The sequence below is a fragment of the Ursus maritimus genome, unplaced genomic scaffold, assembly GCF_017311325.1.
Source record: "Ursus maritimus isolate PB19 unplaced genomic scaffold, ASM1731132v1 scaffold_29, whole genome shotgun sequence".
In the NCBI taxonomy this organism is placed as follows: Eukaryota; Metazoa; Chordata; class Mammalia; order Carnivora; family Ursidae; genus Ursus; species Ursus maritimus.
Window position 1 is genome coordinate 131308 of NW_024425452.1, and position 23736 is coordinate 155043.

At 50.0% G+C, this 23736-nt stretch overlaps 1 long non-coding RNA gene across 6 annotated transcripts; it reads right to left on the reverse strand.

The window, feature by feature from the left end:
- Positions 1–292: 292 nt before the first annotated feature.
- Positions 293–4030, reverse strand: LOC103664112. 6 transcript variants are annotated; one of them, XR_568931.2, is made up of 6 exons: positions 3702–4025; positions 3219–3301; positions 2768–3058; positions 1657–1726; positions 1165–1283; positions 293–644 (listed from the first exon to the last, which is right to left on the reverse strand). It is a non-coding gene; the product is annotated as an uncharacterized LOC103664112 (long non-coding RNA). The 6 variants fall into 6 exon arrangements; XR_568929.2 differs by having other exon boundaries at positions 2733–3058; positions 3702–4024; XR_568933.2 differs by having other exon boundaries at positions 2733–2912; positions 3702–4022.
- Between the last annotated feature and the right edge of the window lie 19706 nt (positions 4031–23736).

Sequence of the window (23736 nt, forward strand, 5' to 3'; positions counted from 1 at the left end):
AAAGCATTCCTTCCCCATTTTCCTTCTGCCCAAGGGGCAGTAACATGTCTGCTGCTGCTAGCCCCTGCGTCCTGCACATTAGTTTCCTTACTCCCTGGTTTTGTAAATAGTCTATTAAATCCTTCTCAGATTATTATTTAAGTGTGTCTTCTGTTTCCTCTTGGGACCCCAACTGGTATGGTGACCCAGTGTGTGCACACATGATGCAGGAAGGCCGGGTCTGAGGACCCACAGGACCAGCCAAAAGGGTCTTTGGCTTTGCACTGGGTGGAAATCAAATGGGAGCCAGGAGGAAGTGAGACCAGAATTTATTGAGGCTATATAGGGAGATGCAGAGTGTTGGGAAGCATGAGTCTCATTTTCACTTGGGATCTGGTTTTCATTGAGAATGGTGGTCTGGTGCACGTGTCCTCAGGCATCCAGGAACTGGTCGAACAAGGACAAGCACTCAGATGTCCCCTGTAAGTCACTTCTGCCCGGTAGCCAAGGGTCCTGACATCAGTGGTCTTGAAAGACGATTATGACGACCTCACCTGGAGCCTGCGTAGATCTGTGTATTGTGTGGAAGACTCCGAAGAAATCATTAACGCCTTGACCTTCATAGGGACATACATTACGGCGTGTGTAAAGCAGGGGCGCAGGTCCTAGCAAGAATAGAAGCAGGAAAAGAAGCAAAGGAAAATAAAAACAGCTTTTTTTCATGGGGTCCCTTTAGTCCTCTCTCTCTCTTTCTCTCGCTCTCTCTCTCATACACACACATCCCTGAAACACAACTTTCAAGAATACTTTCCATTCTGACATGCCCTTCCTGCCTCAGTAACTAATTAAAATTTATTTTCAGGACTCTCGTTTTGAAAAAAACCATTGTAGATGACACCCACGGTGAGGTCCACGGTGATCATCCAAGCCAGTCCTGTCTGGAAAAAGAAACTGAGGCTAAGAAAAAAAAGTACTTGCTCAAGGGAACTTGCTCTAGGTAGAGGCTGCTCTCATGCCCAGATCCCATCCTGCATGGTGCCAAGCCCGGCAGTCCTACCGCCCTTGCTTGGGTGACCTTGACCCTCTCATGTCCTTCTCTCCGTGAGAACTGGCCGTAAGATGGTTACCTCCTTACTAGCCAGCTTCCCCCCATCTCCGTGCTGTTTTCTGAGTGCCCCTTCTTACTTTTTCTCTCCCGGATGGCACTGCCAGGGTTTACAGAGGCATCCCTTGTCAGAGCTGGAAGGGGCCTTAGCAGTCCTTCAGGCCGACCCTCTCATTTTACAGGTGAGGAAGCATGTCACCTGAAATACGACATACCGTTAAATCAGCACAGTCTGGTTCATAGCATGTTGGCTGAGGCCTAACATAACAGAGGGAAATGTCCACACATTCTACAATGATAGGCAAAAGCACGGGGGGTGGGTGGACAGCACTCACAGTCAAGGAGCACCCCAAAAGTCAAGAGGGGCCCCGTCATGACCCGCTATAAACCCCCCTGCTTCCTCTGAAGGAAATGGAATCAGGAGGAATTCCCGGTGGCAGGAAGGAAAGTCTGAGATTTCCCCCTGATCCTCAGGAACAGGATTCCGGCCTGGGAATCAGCATTGCTAATTGGGGTTAGGAAGGCAGAGGGTAGGACTGGGTGAGAAGGGCCCCCCTGGTGCGGTGACTCACATTCTCAGTGGCCAAAGCTCCTTTTCCAGTCTCTGTGGCCCTAGCCTCCAAAGTTGGGACAACTTTAACCCTGAGGGTTAAAAGGCAGAATGTAAGAGGGGCGTTGGCAGGAAGGAAATATTACAATTTCTGTGTGTATTTATTTTTATCTTTAACACATTTTTCTTTCTATCACTTAATATCCTGGCTCTTGGTATTACAAGTACAAAACTTACAGATTAATACAGTTATTTGGGGAGTGAGAGCTAAAGTGGGTTCATTCTTGGGATACAAATCTGAAAAGGTTCTAGGTCCATGCTCTGGGGAACCAGGGCCTCTCAAAGTGTGGTCCACAGCTGAATCACCTGGGGAGATTGATTCTAGGGCCCCAGACCACCCCTGCCGCAGCAGATGCCCCGGGGTGGGGGGCAGGACCAGGAATCTCCACCTTAAACAACCTCTCCATTTAAGTCTATGCCCCAGAATCCTTGATAGCTGTCGCTTGGCCTCTGTAGCAGTGGAAAGAACTCCCCTTCGCCCACAGAGGGCCCCTGTGTTCCCATCCCCAGAGCTGCATCTTGCTGTAGGTTATTCCTGTCTTCCATGCCTTGTACACAGGGGTGCCTGGCCAAGGGGGAGCGTGGGGCTGAGGTCCTCTGGAATGTTCTCTCTGTCATAGAAGCTGCATCTGCCCTGATGAAGGGGCACTTCCTTCTCACTGACACAGAGCTGCCCCGTGGGCTGGTGGCAGCGCCGGGCCGCTCTTGTTCTGCGGGCGGGGGAGGCTGACCACTCCCTCAGACCAGACTGTGATCACCAGAGTGAGGGACAGTGAGGGGAGGGAGGAAACGTGACTGAGACACCCCAAGACTGGCCTAGAGCTTAGAAGGAACTTCCTCATGTGAGTGGTACGTTGCCCAGTGGAGGGACCCAAACAGGGTTGAGCCGCGCAAGGAAAGCGTTTATTAAAGACGGCATACACTTGAGATATGGGAGCGGGGAGCTCAGGGGAGCAGTTATGCCCAGGGTTTGGGTCTCTGTCTTTTCTGACAGTTGTTAACCAAAGGGTGGAACATTTGTTACTTAAGAAGGGGTACCTTTCGGAGCAGCGTTTTGTGCTTTTCTCCCTTACTTGGTTGGGGTCTCTGACCCTCTTGGTCTTGGGCCTGTCTGCTCTGATCCTGCTCCTTGTGGCCTCGTTTGTGGAATGTGGCAGGGCACGTCGCTAATTTTCCGGCTAAAGGGGCTTGACTCCCCCTCTGCTGGTTTCCAGGCACCTGTTACAGCACAGCCACTGCCTGCTCTAACAGGACAGCACACAGGTTGAAGAGAAAAGTCACAAAGGACCAACCTCAGAAGAAGGAGAAGAGACAGGAGAAAGTGGGATAGAAGAAAGAGCAGAGACAGAATCAACAGGCAGAAGCTAAGAGAAAATCAGAGAAACAGAAAATTACTCTTGAGCTGGGGGCATAGTGAGGAGTGGACAGTAGGCAGGGCAGCACGCCTGCGCTGTAGGCAAAGTTGGGGAGAAGGTAGGGGACGTGGGAAACAAAGGCAGAGGAAAAATTATTAAATTTCCTTACCGCCTACAGCCCACTGACAAGTCCTTGAAACATGGAGAGTGATCTTTCTCTGGGAGCTCGGCTGCCTCGATGTTGACACTTTGCTAAGGACAAAAGGCAACCTTAGCCTAACATTATCCCGACCCCCCAGGATCCTGTAAGTCTTCTTTAACATATAAAAATTCCTTTGGAAACTTCCTTTATCTCTACCCCCCAATATACATGTTAGCAAGCATCCTCCAAGCCCATGGCCCACTGATCTACATCTGAAGGGGCTCATGACTGAGTTTTTACTAAATAGTAACAAATGACCTTTTCCTAGGCTGGCCGCCTTCCAGGTCCTGGAAACCTTGCTTCCAAAATACCTGGGAGGCTTGTGCTGTCTCTAACCCCCTCCCAACTTGAAGGTATATAATCACTCTGAAGAATGAGCAAGGAGCCCCATGCAGGACTCGATCCCTGGACTGTGAGATTGTAAGGGGGGAAATAAAAATCACACCCTACCTTAGAGGACGCGGCAACTCAACCCCATGAAGTCGAGAGAGACAGTTCTTGATGCAATCACACGAGGCTTTATTGCAGGACCAGTGCGCTGGGGCTCATCTCATAACCCACGCAGGGGCAGCGGAGAAGAGCCTCGAGCTATGAAAGGGTTAGGTTTTTATGGGGGCTTGTGGGCGTGACCCTCAGGAGACAGTCATTGGGGTGTTTGCAGTTTCTACCCAATCAAGAGTCCAGTTGGCCAGTACAAACTGTCCAATAGGAAATTTTGGCGCGAGGGACTATCAGAGAGCTCCAGAAGATGCAGGGTGGTGGTCTTTCGGAGGGTCTCTCTGGGCGTCATCCTGGGTGGAGGGTGGGAGGGTAACATGCCGGGGGGGGGGTGATAGCTCTGGGTGGGATGCAATTAGGCACCCCTCCACCCAGGAGCTCGATTTATCTGTTTATCTTTCGCAAGCAGGCGTGCACAGAAGCGAGAAGGCGAAGCTGTGGTTAGCATTTTTCCAAGTGGGCCCCTTCCTTAAAGTATTTGGGGCGCCCAAACTTTGCTTAAGGGGATTTTCAGTTATGTTCCTCCACGTATGTTTTCTTGCAACCAAACGACTTCAAATATGTCCTTTCAAGATCATGACCTGAGCTGAAGGCAGACGCTTAACCCACTGAGCCACCCAGGCGCCCCTGTCAATACTTTTCTATTGGACACTGGAACCCGGTCACATTCGTGATTGACATCTGAGCCGTAAACCAGCAAATTACCTGTGGGGCTGTTTTAGCCAGGATGCTTGCTTGTTGATGACATGTCCCCTATTGCAATTCTCCAGGGTGATTGCTATTATCTCATTATCAGGAGTTTATCTTGGGAGCACTTGGGTTTTGCTGTTTTAATAACCAAGCCTTGGAGCCTGTGCGTGGGGGAAAGTGTTCTGTCTGATGAAGAGAAGCGGCAAGGCCAGCATCTTCTTGCGCGGCTCAGGCCCGAGCTTATTTAAGAGAGCAAAAGTAAAAGGTACAAGAGGAGCGTTTGCTTGTCTAATTGGCCGTAGAGTTTCCTGGCAATAATTTGCAGTAAGATGAGGGACCTCTTCAAGGTCATGTGTCTGGGCATGGCTGGGTGAGGAAAAGGACTTCAAGGAAATTCTGGGTGGTTGCCTCTTCAAATGAGTTTGCTGATTTCCCTAGGCCTCATCCATCAGCTGATGAATGTCTATTGTTTAAGTGATAGTTCCTGCCCGGCTGGCCTGGCTTGCAGCCTGGACCAGCACAGCCTGGATCAGGGGGATCTGCGTGAAGGCAAAGATGGAGGGCCTGCCCTGAGGTCTGGAATACCAAGGGCATTGTGTCCAGACCCCAGGGGTGTGAACCTGCCCCAAGGTCGGTGATTCGCTATGCAGCCTGGGGATAGAACGGCCACTTCTGGGAAGCAGGGGTGGGCAGCTGTGCGCGTCCCAGCTTACACAGATCCGGGCTGCATCCCTAGCCAGGCCTCCATGCTAGTCCTGGCCTTGTGAGCTGCTGGAGCAGACCCTGGGTTTGGCCCACAGCTGACTTTAGAGCGTGCACAGGGAGTCTCAGAGATCCCTTTCTCAGATGAAGCGGGGACCCATAACAGCCTCCGTACCTCTGTACTCTCTTGTGCCCATCCCTACCTTATGTTACTGTCCAGCCCGGCTGTGAGCTCCTGTGGTCCTCGATTCCCACAACGGAGATCCCTGAAGCCGCGGCCTGCGTTTGAATTGGGGTTTAGCGCAGGACTCAACACTCCACAAATACTCAGTACGTGTTGGGTGGACTGACTGACTGAATGAATGGAATGAATGAATGAAGTGACTTGCCCCAGGACCCATGGTTGGTGGTGGGGGCCAGGACCCCCCGCTTTAGCTCCAGTTGAGCTTCTTATACTGCTTCACCCCGTCTAGCCGGGGGTAGAGCAGGGGGGTTCAGCACACAAGCATCTGGCCCCGACTGCTGGAGACTGAGTCCTAGTTTATTCTCCAGCTGTGCGGTAGCCACAGAGGCATGCCTCTCAGATTCCCCTTCAAGAAGGAATTTGCTGCTCAGCGGGGAAGAGGGCACTTACTGGACAGCCTCAGGCTACAGCACCTTCAGGGTCCACCTCCTCTCTGGAGCCCGGGCCATCTCCTTCCAGTCAGTGACAGCAATGACCATGGATTCCTCTAGCAGGCAGTCTGTTCTGGAGCTCCACATGGGGCTGGCTGAGACCCCATCACAGTGCATGGTGGTAGGAGGCACTCACACCCCCTTAATGTTCCTGGCTGTTGGGTCTGCATTATGGCCTGAGGGTTCTCTCTGCCCAATTCCACTCCCTCCCCCTTTTATATTTGTCACAGGTATTACTTCTAATAAGGCTCAGTGAATCTTAACGTCTGCTTCCCAGAGGACCCAACTGACACAAGCTACGTGACCTGGCACAAGTTACCTCTCCAGCCTTCATTGTTCTCATCTGTAAGCTGGGACTCAGGGCCATCTGGGCCTCACAGGGTGGTTGTGAGGAGTGACCGAATCCATACAGCGCCTGGCCCAGGTAAGCACCTGATACACGTTAGGCAGGGGTATTACTCAGAAATCCTGCTTTGTCCAGGGACTTCAGTTGCAGGGCTCCTGCATCTGGGTGAAGGACCTGTGGCAAGTTGGAGCCCCTGGGACTGATTGCCACGTGCTTCTGGAAGCATGTGAAGTAAGGTCATAGAATCGCCAACTTCGGTTCCTTTTCCTGGACAGTTAACCGAGCAAATGGGCAGAAGGCAGGGACTGGGGGCCGAGGCTGAGCAGAGAGACTGTCTCTCTCCTGGGGAGCTGGCTTCTGAACGTCAGCAGTGCCCACCACCTTAGAGACTGAGCCCGGACACCCACCATGTCCTGCTCAAGACCCGGTTCCTTCTGGCAAAGTTTGTGAAGGAGGTGAGAGCTACCCTTGGTGCCTCCTTGAGCTCCATTCTCCCCTCCTGCACACCCTTGACCACTTCCCTGCTTCAACCCATGTCCTCGCCTGCTCCAGGGGATGCTAAGACCCTAAGACATTGGCTCATTTAGGAACTAGAGAGCTCTAAACACCGCCCTCCCTCCGCCTCAGCTGCAAGCCACACCCTCTGTCTGGGAGCAGCCTCTAGTCGCTGGAGTCATTCTGCCTGTGCTGGAAAGGCGTGGAGGTGGATAAGGTGTGGCTCCCCTCTGGCTCTGCCATTCTATGTCAAGAGTCTGCAAACTCTCTCTAAAGATCTAGATAATAAATACTTTAAGTTTCGCAGGACGTGAGGTCTCTGTCACAACACTCTACCATTATAGCACAAAAGCAGACACTATGCAAAAAAAAAAAAAAAAAAGGCATGGTTGTGCTCCAAGAACGCTATCTGCAAACACATGTCTTTTGGCTCAAGGGCCATAACTGGCTGACTCCCATTCTATGTAACAAATAAGATGATACTGCCCTGGGGAAACGAATTCCATCACCTGGACCCTAGTGCTACTGGGGGAGAGAAGTGGAGGGGACACACAACAAATTTGGGTCAATGAGCTGTGAGATGTTTGTCGGAGGCTTCTCCAAAGCTACTTTCTCTCTCTCTCTCTCTCTTTTTTTTTTTTTTCAGGGACTTCTCAGGAAGAGGCTCTGTGTCCACTTGATAGCATAGCCACTATGGTGGTGGTGGTAATGGGTGGGGAGAGGTGGTGGCCAGAAGAGAAAACTGACCCAGGAGTAGAGCAGAGCCAAGAGAATGGCAAAGAAATGGGCTCAGAGTCCTGATGCCAGTGGGGATCCCTGGAACAAGCCATGCCTGAAACTAGCAAGACTCTCTCTGAATTTTTCAATAATTCATTCATTCAATTATGTTATCTAAGACCAAGCTAAGTGTTCCATCATTTACAGTAAAAAGAATTTTAACAGATGCAATCAGGGAACTCAGAAAAGGGGGCAATGCTTCCCTCCCCTAGGTCACAAAGCAGCCAGTCTGTTCCCACACCCCTACATACTCACAAGTGGAAGCAGGAAATAGGGGCTGACTTGCAACAGGACAGGAATAAACCCTGTGCTGCTCAGTGTGGCATCCAGAGGGAGTCAGGGGTTGAAGACATCTATCCCAACGCTCCCTAATCTTTGCCGCTCTGCCCCCAGCTCAAAGGGCCCGGCCCCCCCATCCCTTTGCTCAGCTTCCTCTTCCTAAATGTCACGCAAATTATCCTACAGCAACCTTTGACAGGTCCTGCTGAGTTAACTGAAGCTGGCCAAAGAACCGCTTAGAAGGAGGATTGTCTCATTCAAAAGGAGAAAGTGTCCGCGGCCAATTAGGCCCTGCGTTATTTGATGAAGTGTGCCAGATTAACCACAATTATTAATTACAAGGTACCGAGGGCAGAAATGTAATGATCAACACCTTCTCTTTGTGGGAGGTGGCTGTTGGCAGTGGCAATCTGAGACCCTGATTAAAGCTAACAGAGGTCACCCTTCATCCTGAGGCTGGGGTGAGGGGGTCATTCTGTAGTCTGGGAAGTGGGGAATCACAGGGCCCGACTCAGTGCTCCTGGCCCACCTGACCCTGAAAGCAGGTCAAAGCAGTTCCAATTCTGGCCTGGGCTTCGTACGGCAAAGATGCTGGTCATCACAGTGGGACGTGACTCGGGTCCTAGCTCTGCCCTGGTGTACCAGGTGAGTCTGGACTAGTCATCCCATCTGGAATTCAGTCTCTCTTCTTGTTCTGGAATTAGTGTTTCTCAAAACAGCGTGCTATTGGCACTTGGGGTTGGTCAATTCTCCTTGTGTAGGACTATTCCATACATTGACCGGGGGGCACATTGATTAGGAATCCCTCCTGCCCATCCCAGATGCTGTGACAACCCCAAACCACAGGCCCATATCTCCACATGTCCCCTGGGGAGACAGTAGCACCCTTAGCTAAGAACCCCTATCTGATCGCCTTCCTAGAGAGCTGGGTGGCTCCCTCTACCTCAGTGTCCTCATCTGAGAAATGGGGATCTCAATGTGCCTTCTTCATGGGGCTCTGGAGACTAAATGAAGTGTCCCTGGTAAAGACAAAGAACAGTGCCTGGCACGTAGTCAGTATGAGAGCTGTTACCTGGTATGATGTATGGAGCTCCCTCCCGAGTATTTACTCTTTAACTTCAACCCTACAAAGTCCATGCCATTATTCCCATTTTACAGATGGGAGAAGGAGAACCTGAGAGGTTAAATAACTTGCCAGATTTCATCAATAGGTCAGTGACTTCCTAGCCTGGCCCGTTAGTGGCCCGTTTGTGGGGGACATGACAAGGTCAGGCACATACTGACCTCTGTCATCAGTTGTCTGTGCTGTGGGGGTGGAGAAAAAGCAGGAGAAAAGGTGTGGGGGGATGCTTCGGGTGATTACTGTCAGCATGGGGATACAGACCGGAGGCGAGGGCCTTCCTGAGACGGTCCAGCTGCACACTTCTCAGGCACCCCATCTGTAAATTCAAACTTGGGGTCAAGGGGGTCTTCCCCTCGCTGGCTTGATTGAGATGGTGTTCAAGAACAGGAAATGAGGGCTGAACTCCAGAACCAGGTCTGTAATAGCAAGGCTGGAGGGGACAGGAGTGTTGGCCCCGGGGGGTGGGACTGCTCCTGGGGCAACTGCAGGAGGGGAATCACACTGGCAGAACATTTTGTCCTTATTGCTGGGGGCAGCAGAGGGAACTGAGGAGGATGGAACAGGCCACAGAGTTCTCACATGCAGACATTCAGAGCTCAGTCAGAGTATCACAGAGAAGCCACAGAAAGTTCAGAGACACCCTGGGGGATGGGAGTCAGCCACTTCCCTGCCAGCTTCCGCTCTGCACTGTGGCCCGGTGACATCTCCACAGTACCTACTCCAGCCTCTCTGATCTCATCTCTGTGCCACTAGGTCTAGACACACTGACCTTTCTGTTCCTCTTTTCCTACCTCAGGGCCTTTGCACTTGCAGTCAGCGCAGCCTGGAATGATTTTCACCTGGACCTTCTTATCTTCGTATGATTTGAGCTCAGATCAGAAACCCCTGTTCAGAAAGGCCTTCCCAAACCACAGCTGAAATAGCCATACAACCCTGCCCAACAGGTTCAGTGACTTTTATTTTCTTCTTAGCACTTACCATCATTTAACATCGTTTGTTGTTTATCAGCATAATATTGTGAGTTCCTAAACAGTGCCTGGCACTTAATAGGTCCTCGGTGAACATCAAATAAATGAAGAATGGAGACACGCTTCTGATGTCAGCAAATGGTCTAAGGGAAAAGACAAAAGACTGCCCTCAGGGAGCCCCAGTCTGAGGGAGGACAAACAGTTGTTTCTCTTGAGGCAGTAGTTTATCAGCAAGTGCAAACCAAATATCTAAACCTGAAGGAAGTGTGGGCGAGAGGCCATGGGCTTCTAAGACTCAGTCCATGGAGGACTTCCCATAGGAAGCTGCCTCTGGAAACCAGTGACCCCACATCTCAGACACATCAAAGGAGTCTCTGCATAGTACACCAGCTCTATCGCTCTAAATCGGAGCCGATCAAAGTGGTCATGGTCAGATGTGAGTAGGGAGTGTAATTAGTGACAAACCCCACAGATCCTTCTCTGCAGAACCAGACACACTGACCTGACCACTCCTTTGTGCAGTGTAAATACTTGTCTACCTCTTGATTGGAGAAAAGAGTAGACACAGGCCATTCCTTCTGTCTGCTTGGAACCCCTCCCCTCTTCACCACCTTCTCTTGGCCTTTCTTCCATCCTGCCTTTATAGAATCTAGGCCCACTGCAGTGTACAACTCACTTTGCAGTCTGTGAGTGGCACCTACCTGGAGTTGTACAGTGCACAACCTGTACAGCTGTATGCAGCAACCCTGATAAATTTCCAGTTTCAGGACTCAAAGAGACCTCCAAAAGCCTACAGCAGAGTCTCTCAACTTTAAAATGAAGAAACGGTGGGGCTCTTAGGGGAGACACAACTTTTCCAAGGTTATGGAGTGGTGCCTTTAATAAATGATTGGAATGTGAACCCACAGCTCTTGATTCCCCGAGTGAGAAGACGATCTGCCCACTGCATCTCTTCTTCCCTTCCTCTAAGTCTCTGTTAAAATGCCCCCCTTTCCTTCCCCTTCAGCACACCCGATGCTCTCCATTCTGGTGTCAGATTGAGTACACGCCATGCTTTGAGGTCTTCCTAAGTGAGCCATATAACCAAGCTGGGACACTAATCATTTGTCCACTCCAGAGTGGGGACCCTCTGGGGTCAGAGGTCCTTGTCTATATAAGGGTTAGTAATGGGGTGAAGAGCAATGAAGGGGATGACCTTGGGCAGTCTACTCAGTCTTTCTAGGTTTCAGGTTTGTCCACTGTAAAAGGAGGTCAAAATCACCCTCATTCTTTCCCTCCACCCCCATCTCCAGTGTGGTGACGATTACATAAGGTAATCCGTGTAAAGGGCCTAGCTTGGCACCAGGCACAAAGGCTCACACCGCGGCTGCGCCTGTCCCTCTAAAAGTTCCCTGCTCCCTGAAGCCCTTCTCAGCCTGTGTGCTGAGTGTGCATTATGGCTCTTCCTTGTGGAAGCCGTTTAAAGGCAGGAACTGTTACTGGGAAGAGATAAAATCCTTGGCACAGCTTAGCCATTACTGGAGATGTTTAACCAGCCCGCGTTCACAGGCAGGGGACACGCATGAAAGCGTTTTATCTTCCTCCCACAAGGGGAGAGCGGAGCCCCGTGCCAAGCCAAGATGAAGGCTTGATTTTTCTAAGTAGACATTTAGGATTCTACTGATGCTTTGCTAACTCCCGGTCAAATCACGACATCAAGGAAAGAAAAACTCCATTTTCTGCTAAGATGTTGAAATGGCCCTTTCCAATTAGGCAGTGGGCTCCAGGAGGGGGAGCCCAGGCAGGCAGCCCAGAGCTGCGTCTGTTCATCTGTGTGTTCTAGGGTCTGTGAGCCCCTCAGAGCTGAGCCTGCACGTCCTGAGTGAGGGGTTGGGCTCCACGCGACATCCTGTCCTCCATGTCTTTCACTACATTAGGTCCCTGCTTGTCCCTAGGAGGGATGTGAGATTGTTAATTACTAGTCAGCTACGTGTTTTGCATACATTCATTGGTCTGATCATCTACTTTGAATTAGCAAAGACCAGGACTCTCATAAAATTGCCCACAAGATGCAAGTATGTGCAAACGACACCATCTATCTGGAACTCTCCAATCCCTGGCTCTCCACAGGTCCTTGTCTACCAAGAGAGCACAGATTCACCTTTTAAGACTCAGCTCGAGCAGGGATAATGATAGCAATAACAACAAACATTTGTATGGCCCTTATTCTGCCAGTCACTGCTCTAATTGCTTTCCATGGACTGACTCATTTCTTCTTTTTTGTATCTATAGTGGCTCGAACGATGACCACGGATTCCTTCCACTCCTCCCACTGGAGAGGTGGGGTCTATGACCTCTCACCTTGAAACTGGGCAGCCCCCAGGTCTGCTTTGACAAAGAGAATGTGGTAGAGGTCATGCTGTGCCAGTTTCTAGACCAGGCCTGAAGATCCTAGCAGCTTCCACGTCCCTCTCTTGGCACAGTCTCTTTGAGAGCCCTGGGCCACCATGCAAGGATTCTGGCTAGCCCAGGATGGTCATGCTGGAGGGGGCACACTGGAATGCTCTAGTCGACATCCCAGCTAGATCCAGCCTTCCAGTCATGAGAGTGAAGCTGTCTGAGACCCTCCAGGCCACCTGAATAAATGTTGAGTGACCTCAGCTGACACCACGCAGAGCAAAAGCATCAAATAGCCAAACCCTGCCTAAGTGCCTGACCCCCCAGGTCGTGAGATATAAGAAGACGGCTAGAATACTTGTTCCAGAGCAGTAGGTAATCAGCACAACCACCTTCGGAGGTAGGTACAATGGGATACCATTCGACAGTTGAGAAGACAGACACAGAGAAGTCAAGTAATCTGCCCAAGATCATATAACTATCAAGTGCTGAGGTCAGGATTTGAAGCCCAGACAGCCTGTCTCCAAAGCCTAAGCTCCCTCCTCTTCTCTGAACCCTGTATTGACTGTTCTCCTAGCTGTCCTAATACCTCTTGAACTTACCCAGGGGCAAATCTACTACCCTACTAGATGCAAAGTCCGCAAGAGCCAGGTACCGAGTCCTGGTATCCTTTCAGTCCCATTCCTACCACAGAGGAAAAATGCTCAGTGTTTGTTGAAAGAGTGGAGGGGGTAGATGAATGGCTGGCTGGCTGCATGGGTGGATGGACCTGGGTGGAATAGAACCTGAAAGATGTAGAGGAGCTCGAACCATTTGGGATATAGGCATATTAGAGGTACCGTGTGAGGATCAGTATGAGGGAAGCAGAGGGCCCTGAAGGTGAGGAGAGCCGCACCACACAGAGGGGAAGCAAAGGCCCCCTTCGCTAATCAGGTAGTTCTTCCCCAGTGCACTTTCTTCTGCAGGGCCTCACGAAGAGTCACTCTTTGCAAGTAAGGATTGATTTTGAAAAGCACTTATTTTTTTTTAAGACTTTATTTATTTATTTGAGAGAGAGAGAGAGAGAGAGAGAGAGAAATAGCATGAGCTGGGGGAGGGGCAGAGGGAGAGGACCCTGGGATTTTGACCTGAGCTGAAGGCAGACACTTAACCAACTGAGCCACCCAGGCACCCCTGAAAAGTACTTCATTTTAGTATTATATGCCTCTAATATATTTTTTTAAAAAATAGACTCCATGCCCAGTGTGGAGTGCAAGGTGGGGCTTGAATTCAGGACCCTGAGATCAAGACCTGAGCTCAGATCAAGAGTTGATGCTTAACCAACTGAACCACCCAGCCCCACCCGCCCCCCTTTTAAGCACAGTCTTAACAAGGACCAAAAACAGAGTCACCAAGAAATAAACATGTCAGGAACCGGGACTGTCTAGTCACTATCTGAACACTAATTTTACCTCTGAATGTCCTAGCAGCCCAGGCAAAAAGGAAAATACATTGTAGTTAAGGGTTCTGATTTGGGGAGGTCGACTGATTTTTTAGATCCAGAACCAGCAACCCCCAATAACTACATGTACAAAAGAGTCACCTCCGACCCTCAGGCAGGAGCCCCTCCAGACACATGTAACCCACATTTTCACCACCAGCCCACCTTGGGTGCAATGGTACTTGTTCTGTCATTTCCTCTGCCATTGTCAAATGGACATTAGCCCAAGATCATTCAGCTCTCAGACATGATTCCTCAGTTCTGGAGGTCTTGTGCTTCTGGCGGAGTAGTCAGCACCCTCAAAATCTTCCAAAGTTCTGGAACCTTCTAGAGAAACGAATCTCTGGGCTCCTTCCACCAGCACTCTTCTCTTTAACATTCAAGGGAAAAAAAAAAAGAGGATTTTTTCTTATCTTGTCCAAGAGTATTTTTTCCAGAAAGAATTGTCACTCTAAAACCCAGTGGAAATTTCCATTGAGGCCTTTTTGTTTTCTGTACCCATTACACGGAGCAGCATTAAACTCACAGGATACAATCCCTGAGATGCCCATAGTTAGCTCATAGTTCCCAGGGGCAGGTACAAAGTGGCCAACAGGCTTATGTGGGAAGATGGAACTTCTTCTGCAAATGGTGTGGTCTCTGCTCAGGGTTCAGAAAGAGCGACTTGTCATCCCAAGGGGGATTTATTGCACAGATGCTCTTACAGAGGGTGTTGGTTACACAACAGTTGATCCAGAGAAGTTCATTGTCTCATTAACCCCATGAGAGTGACCAGCAGATTCTGAGCTATGAGAGAAGGCGATGGGGACCTCCACGCTCAGACATCCCCCCTCCCCTCCTTGCCTCCCACCAGCCTCCACTACCTGGCCTTGCTGAAGGCAGGTAATCATCCGACCTCAGGGAAATACTAATCCTAAGCCTGATTCACTGTGCCAGTGCCCCTCCCTGCCACCTCCCATCTCAACACACACACACACACACACACACACACACACACACTCAATTTCCCCTGTCTCTGTTCAGGGAAGTAATTCCCTTTACTACCGCCTTGAGTAAAATGTGAATCACTGAGCAAAGAACTATCAGACACAGACAAACCCGAAGATAAATTGTTTTTGGAAAGTTGTCGTTTCCAAGCACCCAAAGGCAGACTTCTCTAATGTTAGTGAGGATGCGAAGAAATACAGGCTCACAGGGTCATTGGCTATTCCCTGAACACGTCCCTTTCTATCCCTCCCTCTGGACCTTCACACTTACTGTCCCCACCACCTGGAACACCTTCTTCTGACTGCCATCTCTTCCTGGCAAATGTCTTCTATCCTTCCAGAGGCAGACATTCCTGATCTCCCTGTCTCTGCACAAGGCCCCTGAGGCCAGGGCCTCCACATTCTCATCTCACTGTGTGACTTTGTGGTTACCACTGCAGGCTCTGGAGTCAGGGCCTGGGCTCAACTTACAACTGCTACTTACTCGCTGTGCAACTTTGCCCAAGTTACTAAATCTCTCTGTGCTTCAGAATCCCTTCCATGAGATGAGGACGATAACCATGTCTACCTGAATGAATGTTAACTGTGGTCATCATCATCCCTTGGGGGCTGCAAGCACAAGGCTGGGCACACAAAGGAGCTCAGATAGACTCCTAAACTGAATTGTGCAAATAAGGGATTGGCTGCAGTCCACTGGGAAAGTGGGGCATAGAAACAACAATGCAATAGGGACAGCTCCAAGAGAAATATGGGGCCCAGGGAGGAAGTTGTGGCTGGAGGTCCAGCCCAACACACCCTGATTGCCTCTACCAGGCCCTGAGGTTTTTCTCAGCACCAACCCCCACCTCCTCCTTTGGACTCAGAGACCATCCGACTTGAAAGGAAACTCCTGCCTCAGATCTGTTCTGCAGGGTGCCATGAGCAGTGGTGGGCTGAAAAATGTTAAAAATCAGCTCTCTGGAGAAAGGGAGAAGGCATCATGATTAGTAGTGTTTGCCAATTTCCCTGGTATAAATACTCCCGACCATGGCTGATTGCAAGCTACTGACATACCGTCATTGAATGCACAGTTCAGAGATGCGCAGCAGTGCTCCATTTTATGTTATTTCCACTAGACGCCTACAACAGATATAAATAATCTGAAGAGTATGGATCATAGTAAAATGTAGCTAAATACTTAGGAAATGATGGGTTTTGAATATTTATTGGTTTTCTTTTTGATGTAATATTTGATATACTATTTAATAATTATTTAATATTATTTAACATTTTAAATATATTATTATATTTACATAACGTATAGTATATATAATTTATATAGTATGATTTTATTTTTTTAAGTCTTTTTTTTTTTTTTTTTTTAGTGAAATCTCTACACCGAACATGGGGCTTGAACTCATGACTCTGAGATCAAAAGTTGCAAGCCCTTCTGACTGAGCCAGCCAGGCACCCCTATATAGTATAGTTTTAAAATTACAGTTGTGTTTTAAAAGTAAAAACTTTCTGAAAAAATTTTCTGTCAAAATTTCTGAAACGTTAACAATTGGCTCCCCCCTCGGTAGCAACTTCAATGCTCTTTGCAAAGCATATTCACCTCAGGCCTTTGCACTTACAGTTTCTCCTGCCTGGTATGCTCTTTCCCCAGATAACCCTGTGATTCCCTCCCCACTTCCTTCAGCTCCTGTTCAGGGATCACTTTGTCCCTTATTAAAAAAAACTTCTCTGGCCATTCCTTTTTTATTTTTTTAAGTAGGCTCCAAACCCAGTGTGGAGCCCAACACAGAGCTTGAACTCAGGACCCTGAAATCAAGACCTGAGCTGAGATCAAGGATCAAGAGTCAGACACTTAACGGACTGAGCCCCCCAGGCGCCCTTAGCCATTCTATATAAAATAGCAGCACCCCCTTCCCTCAGTACTCCCTAACCCCCTCACTCAGCTGTATTTTTCTCCAGAGCCCTTGACACCATGGTAGTCAAGATAACCAGATAGTGTTACCTGTTATCTGTTTAATCATTACCATCTTCCCCCAATGGAAACTCCCTGAGAACAAGGATTTCTGTCCATTGTGTTCACTGATCTCTAGTTAAATTGTGTCTGGCAGATAGTGGGTGCTAAATACGTCTTTGTAGAATGACTCAGCACTTACAGCTCTCCACAGCCTGCAAGGGGCGGCCACCCTATCTCACTTGTGTAACAGCAGGGCTGTCATGAGGACTCCCATTTTGCAGAGAACTCCCTCCCTCACCGTAGAAGTTAGGAGGTTTACAGATACAGCGGCTTCTCCAAGACCACAGCTGGCGGAAGATCTGCCAGACCAGCTTTCGGTCCTCTTGACTGCTAAACCAGGGCTCTGCCCCCAACACCGCGATGCCTCTCACAGAGCATAGGAGGAACCCCTCTGGGTGATACACCCTGGAGGCCCGGAATATGCAGGTCATACTCTGTACTGCTTCTCCCGAGCCCCCACTGTGAAGTTTCTGAGCACATGAACTGCCCAGTAAACATGTGTCTAGGGTGAATGAAAGGCAGACGAGTTTTTTGTTTTCGTTTTTTCCAGTGCCCTCTCTCACTGCCCACCCAAGTCCCAGCCTTTCTACCTATCAGATCTCTTTACCAGGTATTGGGAAACTCTAATGTAGCCACCAGGGTCAGGCTTTGTCTGCCAAGGCTTAAATATTTTTTCAGATCATACGCAATCACAAGCATCTTCAACTCCTATTGAGCCCAAGAATGTGCTCCATAAATAAATGCTGAAAGAATGAATAGTTGCATGGATGCATAAATAATGTGTGTGTGTGTGTGTGTGTGTGTGTGTGTGTGTGTGTAGGTGAGAGTTTGCTGCACTTCCCTTTCCTCCATGGGAAAGGGAAAGAAGGAAGGGTCTTCTGGAGCCATAGCGCACTGAGGGGCCAGGAATGGCCCTTCCCTGGCCCAGCCCTGAGATACAGAATTAAACGGTGTGTTGAAAGGGTAGCAGAGGGAGTTGTTCATTTTTCTGATGACTAGTGGGCCCAGCACCTGCTCCTGCTTGTTATTCTTTGAGGGATGCTCTTGCCTTGCAGGGAGGAAAGAGAGGGGGGTTGGTGGGGAGGGGGTGGGGGAGCCAGGCTCCACAGGTCACCTTCCAGAAAATGAGATGTCAGCTGGCAGAAAGGAATTAATAAAAGGAAGTGGACCCTGCCAACCCAGCTTCATTCTTCGTAAATCTTGGGTTCCAGACGTTTCTCCAAGTCCTCCACTTCTCAAAGGAGCTGCTAGAAGCCAGGTGTGGAGAAGTGGGTGTGTGTATACAGGTGTGTGTGTGTGTACTGGGGCCGGGGTGGGGGGGGTGGGGTGGGGCTTGCAATTACCTGGTTCCCAGTTCTTCTGAATCTTGCTTGCTTATAAAGGGGAAATATTGGCTGTTTCCTAGACACCTTTTCCCAGAGAGGCCTAGAGGCAAGTTGGGGAGAATCTAAGCCTTCTAGAACCTTGGGAAGTAGGAGCTGAAATTGCCTTTGACGACTGCAAGGCTTCCCAACCTTTTCCAATGCTGAGAATGACCTGCTGTAATTGTCCAGTCATGCAAACTAGGCCAGCGGGTCTTGCTTTAGCAGATAACAGACTCACCTGGAGAGCTGGTGCAAGCAACTGGGGGCCTTGCCCCCAGATTTCTGATTCAGTATCTCAGTGTGGGGCCTGACAATTTGCATGGGCTGGATAACAAATCTGTAGATGTGCCCGTTGCTGCTGCTCCTGGGACCACACTTTGAGAATCACTGCCTTGGGCTGGTTCCCTGGACCGGAATCTCCAAAAGGATCTGGAAGCTATTTTCACAACTTCCCAGGTAATTCCTGGCATCACGACACTCTAGGAAGCTACTAAAATGTGAGGACCACCTGTAGCAAAAGCACCTGGGACCCTTGTTGAAATGCAGGTTCCCAGGCCCTACCTTGGCTCTGAGGACTCAGAACCCCTTGGGGGTGGGGCCCAGGAATCACCATTGAACCAGCTTTCCAGGTGATCCTAAGCTAGTAACAGTTTGAGAGTCATGTGACCTTGCATAGCCTCTTATATTCAGAGGAGTAAACTGAGGCCTGGAGAGGTGCACTTGCTGCCCAAAGCCCTCCGGACTATCTAGTGACCAAACTGAACCCCAAACAGGGCTGTCTTCCAAGAAGGGAAGGATACTCCAAGGTTAGGGCAAGCTCGAGTTGCCCTGGGAATCCCAAACCTCCTGGGCAGTTTGGCTGGGGTTCTCTCTTCAGGTGCAGGAGGCATAGGGCACTGTTCCCCAAACATGCCACCCTCTCTTCCATCGTGGTGCCTTTGCTCCCTCTGAGGACTCAGCCAGGAACAGCCTCTTCTCCTCCTGGCATCTTTCATGTCTCAGCTCATCTCTCTGTGAAGCTCTGGTGCCCCCCAGCAAGTGTCGTGCCCTCCTCTGGACCTGCACTGACCTGTGTGTTTGTCACTGCTGCTCTCACGACTGTGACAAGGACCAGCCTATGTAACCTTCTGAGCACATTTGTCCTGCTTAGTGACACGTCTGCTGAACTGGCCGTGGGTGACAGGTAGGGGAGCATCGGAACAGTGTCACCCATGGAAGCGCTGGGGAGGCAGGACACAGATGGGCTGGAGTTCAGGCGAAAGCAGATACATCTAGAGAACATTTTCCAGAAAGAAGAGGAGTGCAAGGAAGACTGGAAGGAGTTTGGGTCTCTACTGTGAGATGTAATTCCTACTTGATTCCTCCTCTTCCCAAAGAATCTTGGCAAAACTGCCCATTATTTTCAAATGCCTTTGGTTTCCATTGACAGATGAATGGGGTAGATATGCACAATGAAATATTACTGTCATCAAAAAGGATGAAATCTTGCCATTTACGTTGACGTGGATGGAACTGGGAGGGTATTATGCTGAACGAAATATTTCAATCAGAGAAAGACAATTATCATATGGTTTCACTCACATGAGGAACATAACAGAGGATCAAGGGGGAAGGGAGGGAAACTGAAAGGGGAGAAACCAGAGAGGGAGACGAACCATGAGAGACTCTGGACTATAGGAAAGAAACTGAGGGTTGTGGAGGGGAGGGGGTGGGGGATGGGGTAACTGGGTGACGGGCATTAAGGAGGGCACTTGATGTGATGAGCACTGGGTGTGGTATGAAACTGATGAATCACCGACCTCTACCCCTGAAACTAATGATGTACTATATGTTGGTTAATTGAATTAGAATTGAAAAAAGCTTTTGGGTTCAGGTTTCTTTATATTTTTACTGTGATACAGTGCTGATACATGCCTTAGATGGAATCAAGAAGGCCTATTTTCCAGGGGTTCTGGATACTCTGTCTTGTTGTGCTAAGGCCTGCTTCTTTTCCAGTCACTTTAAACTTAGTGGATAAAACAACAAGAACTAGTCTTTCTCTCTTATGCTCTGAAATTTGGTGTGGCTTAGCTGGGTGGTGCTGGCTTGGGTTTCTCGTGAAGCTGCAGTCAAGATGTCAGTCATCTGAAGGCCTGATGGGCTAGAGGAGCCCAGGCTTGCAGCATGGCTCCCACACGCGGCTGCCAAGTAGACGCTGGGCTGGCGGGAGGCTTCTGTTCCTCCTCACCGTGGCCTCTTCCAAGGTTGCACGAGTGTCTAACACTGTATTGGCAGGCCTCCCCCAGCACAGGCAATTCAAGAGAGGGAGAAGCGGACGGAGGTGGCGATGTCTTTTGTGACCTGGCTTTGGAAGTCACACATCATCACTTCTACCACATTCTGCTGACTAGGAAAAAAATCACCAAGTCCAGCCCCTATACAGGGGACTTCGGCGCCACCTTTCGAAGGGAGGAGTGCCAGGGATTCTTGAGGAGATCTTCAAATTCTCCAAGTCATAGTCCGTGGGAGGCTGGGTCCTGTGTCTGGTACGTAGTAGGTGCTCTCTCTGAATGTCTGGTGAACTGGACTGACAGCCCATCCTTCCTGCAGGCCACTCTGAAGATAGCAGAGACTGGAGACAGCAGCCGCTGCCATGGGGCAGAACTGTCGCTGGACATCTCTGGCTGTACAGTGCTCTTCTTGGGTTCTGGCCTCTCTGGTTCATGTGGGGCAGCCTTCCCTGGCCTGGGTCTCTGGCCTACGGTGCCCTTTCTGTCCTGTGCCCACCTTTGGCTCCCAGCCTCCTGTGTGTTGCCTCTCTAGTGCCTGACTGTGGGCCCTTCAGGGCTGCTGCCTGGCTCCTGTCTGCAGTAAGAGGCCTGGATGGACAGCCACTTCCACCCCAGGCCTGGGATCCTTCTAGAGAGAGACTATTATTCCGCTGTGACATGTAGGCGCAGGTCAAGGGGGTGGGAATTAGCCACAGTAACACCACACCATGGAAATGAATTAAACAAGCTCTTTTCCTGATGGTCTTTATAGGACCATTTCAGCCACCAACACTTTGCTCTGACTGTTGCCCCCTCCCAGCGCCCTTCCTTCTCCTCTCTGCCTGCAGGCCTCCTCCCTGAGAGACAGTGTGGCTAGAGGGAAGAACACAGACCGGTAGAACGAAAGCAGTAAACTGAAGGTGTGGCTTTGCCACAACGCACTGGAAAGACTTGGGCAAATGAGACCTTTCTTGGCCTCAGTTTTTCTCATTTGTAAAATGGGGATACTATACCACTTTGGAGTCTTATTCCAATACTTAATGAGAAAACACGCAGGAGAGTGCTTTTCGTAAACCGTTCTATGTAAGAAATCATTTGTCCTTTCCACCCTCCAGAGACCAGCTCCGATTCACATTCACGAACCCTTCCAGCAATCGAATATCAACCACACGTCTGTCTTTCATCTGGACACCCTCCACTTTGTCCTCTGCTTTGTGTTAGCCTGGTTTCTGGCAGTGAGTGTAAGCGACACCGGATCTGCCCGTGTCCACCGCCGCACACGGCACAGCGCTGGGGCCACAGGGGGGCTTCGAGCCTCTGTGCCGACAGACCGTGCCGCAGGCATGCTGACCTTTGGGGGCCTGCAACAGAATTGTTCTCCATCTTCCGTTCTTCTGTCTATGATCCTGTTGAGGCCATTCTGTATAGTCAGTTTCCAGCTTTCACTTTGTTTCTAATGGCCTCTGCCTCATGTTCTTTTCAAAGAACTGCCCTTGAGAACTGCTTAGTCCACACTTGTAGTCAGCAGGCAAGTAAGTGCCTGGGAGTTGGCGGCCCCTCCAGCCCCCAGCAGCCCCGAGCCCATGATTCGTTGGTGCAGCCGTGGGAGAGCTCCCCTCCCTTGCCTTAGAGGCCCCAGTGAAATTTACACAGGATCAGGGTGAGCCTCGGACATTGCCTGCAATTTACTCTGCCTCACCATCCTCGTCCTGCTTCCCCAACTCCTTTCCGGCTTCCTAAATACATCCTTTGCACACAAACCCTCAGCTCAGGACCTGCTTCTGGGGAACCTAAGACACCCTCCGCCAGCCTCCCACACGAAAGAGCAAAGCAGCACTGGTGAGCCATATGGGCCACGGTTCTGCAGAAAGGAAGGCTAGGCAAGAAACCCAAAACGCCTTTTCCTCTTTGGGCTGCTTCCTGATCCCCGCCAACACCACAATTGGGGAGGGAAAAAAAAAGGGATTAATTTTCAGTTTACCTTTTCTTTAACATAACAAACTTCCGCTTTTTGAGGCTTAATTGGATCTATTCTTGGATGTGACAAAAAGTGGGAGATGAAAGAGGCATATCAAGGAAAAAAAAAACATTCCAAGTGAATAATTTAAGATCACATCCATAATTAATGGCACTTGGCATGCTTCCCCTGGAAGCCTGATCATAGCTCGGAATGCGCTAATTAGAGCCGTTCGGTGTGAATCAGGCGGCGCAGGTGTGGAGAAGCCGGCTCCGGCTCGTTCCTTCCAGCGTCCGTGGTGGCAGTGGCTCTAGAGCCTTGGGTTGGGCAGGGCTTGCATAAATAAAGGATGGTGCTCCATTTTGAAAGGCCTTCTGGTGTGAAATGAGTTTCTTTTCTTGTTGAAGAGGGGACACTCTGTGTGTGTTTGATGGTGTGCAGCGGGTTGGCTGGGGAGGCTTTTTAAATGAGTTCCCCCCTCCTTATGGAGGACAAGAGAATCCAACAGGGCCAGAGCGGGGAGGAGGGAAGCCAGGAGAGGGCTGGGGCCCCCCCCAGGTCCTACACCCAACGCACAGGGGGATGGGCAAGATGACCTGTCACAGAGGCACCTCGGGTCAGGGAAGGCACCAGGGCATCTTTGGTTTACTCATCCATATCCACTCTCCACTCCAGGAGGCTGAAACTGTGTGCTCAACTCCTGGGCTCCTTGCTGTCTGACTCCTGGTGGGATTTGGAGCTTGGAGGGAGGGTGGGAAGAGAAAGAGCTCAGCTTCCTCACTTTCCATCTCCCCCCCCCTTGCTGTGGTCTGCCTGAGCCCCAGAGCGGACATTTTGGTTCCTTGTGGGCAGCCTTCTCTGTTTTCCAGGGCTTGGTGAGGTGGTCTTCAGGCCGAGGGGCATGCATCTCACTCCTCCCAGCCTGGCTACTGCGCTCCGTCTCTCCACCTCATGGTTTCCCTCTCTGCTCACACCTTTGTAAACAGCCCCCATATTAAACTCTCTTCAAATGATCCTCATTCAAGGATGACATTTCTTCACAGCTCTGTCAGGACCCTGAAAAAGAATTATTTCACAAGAGCGATATTCTTTTAAGGGATACCTGGGTGGCTCAGTCGGTTAAGCGCCTGCCTTCAGCTCAGGTCATGATCCCAGGGTCCTGGGATCCAGTCCTGCATCGGGCTCCCTGCTCAGCGGGGAGCCTGCTTCTCCCTCTGCCTGCTGCTCCCCCTGCTTGTTCTCTCTCTCTCTGACAAATAAATAAATAAAATCTATAAAAAAAAAAGAGTGATTTTCTTTTTAAATGGAGCTCTCTCCCTTAAAAGCCAGTATTTTGGCAAATATTCTCTACTTTTTGAAAGGAAATCTTTATAAAATTCAGCCCTTATTTCCCCAACCATCTTCAAGAGAAGTGAGTACACAGGACTTAAAAGCTGCTCCAGATACCCTTCCTGATGAGCTGTTGTACCGGGCAGGGCACTGCAGACTGTGGGGACTGTGACGGGGGAACTG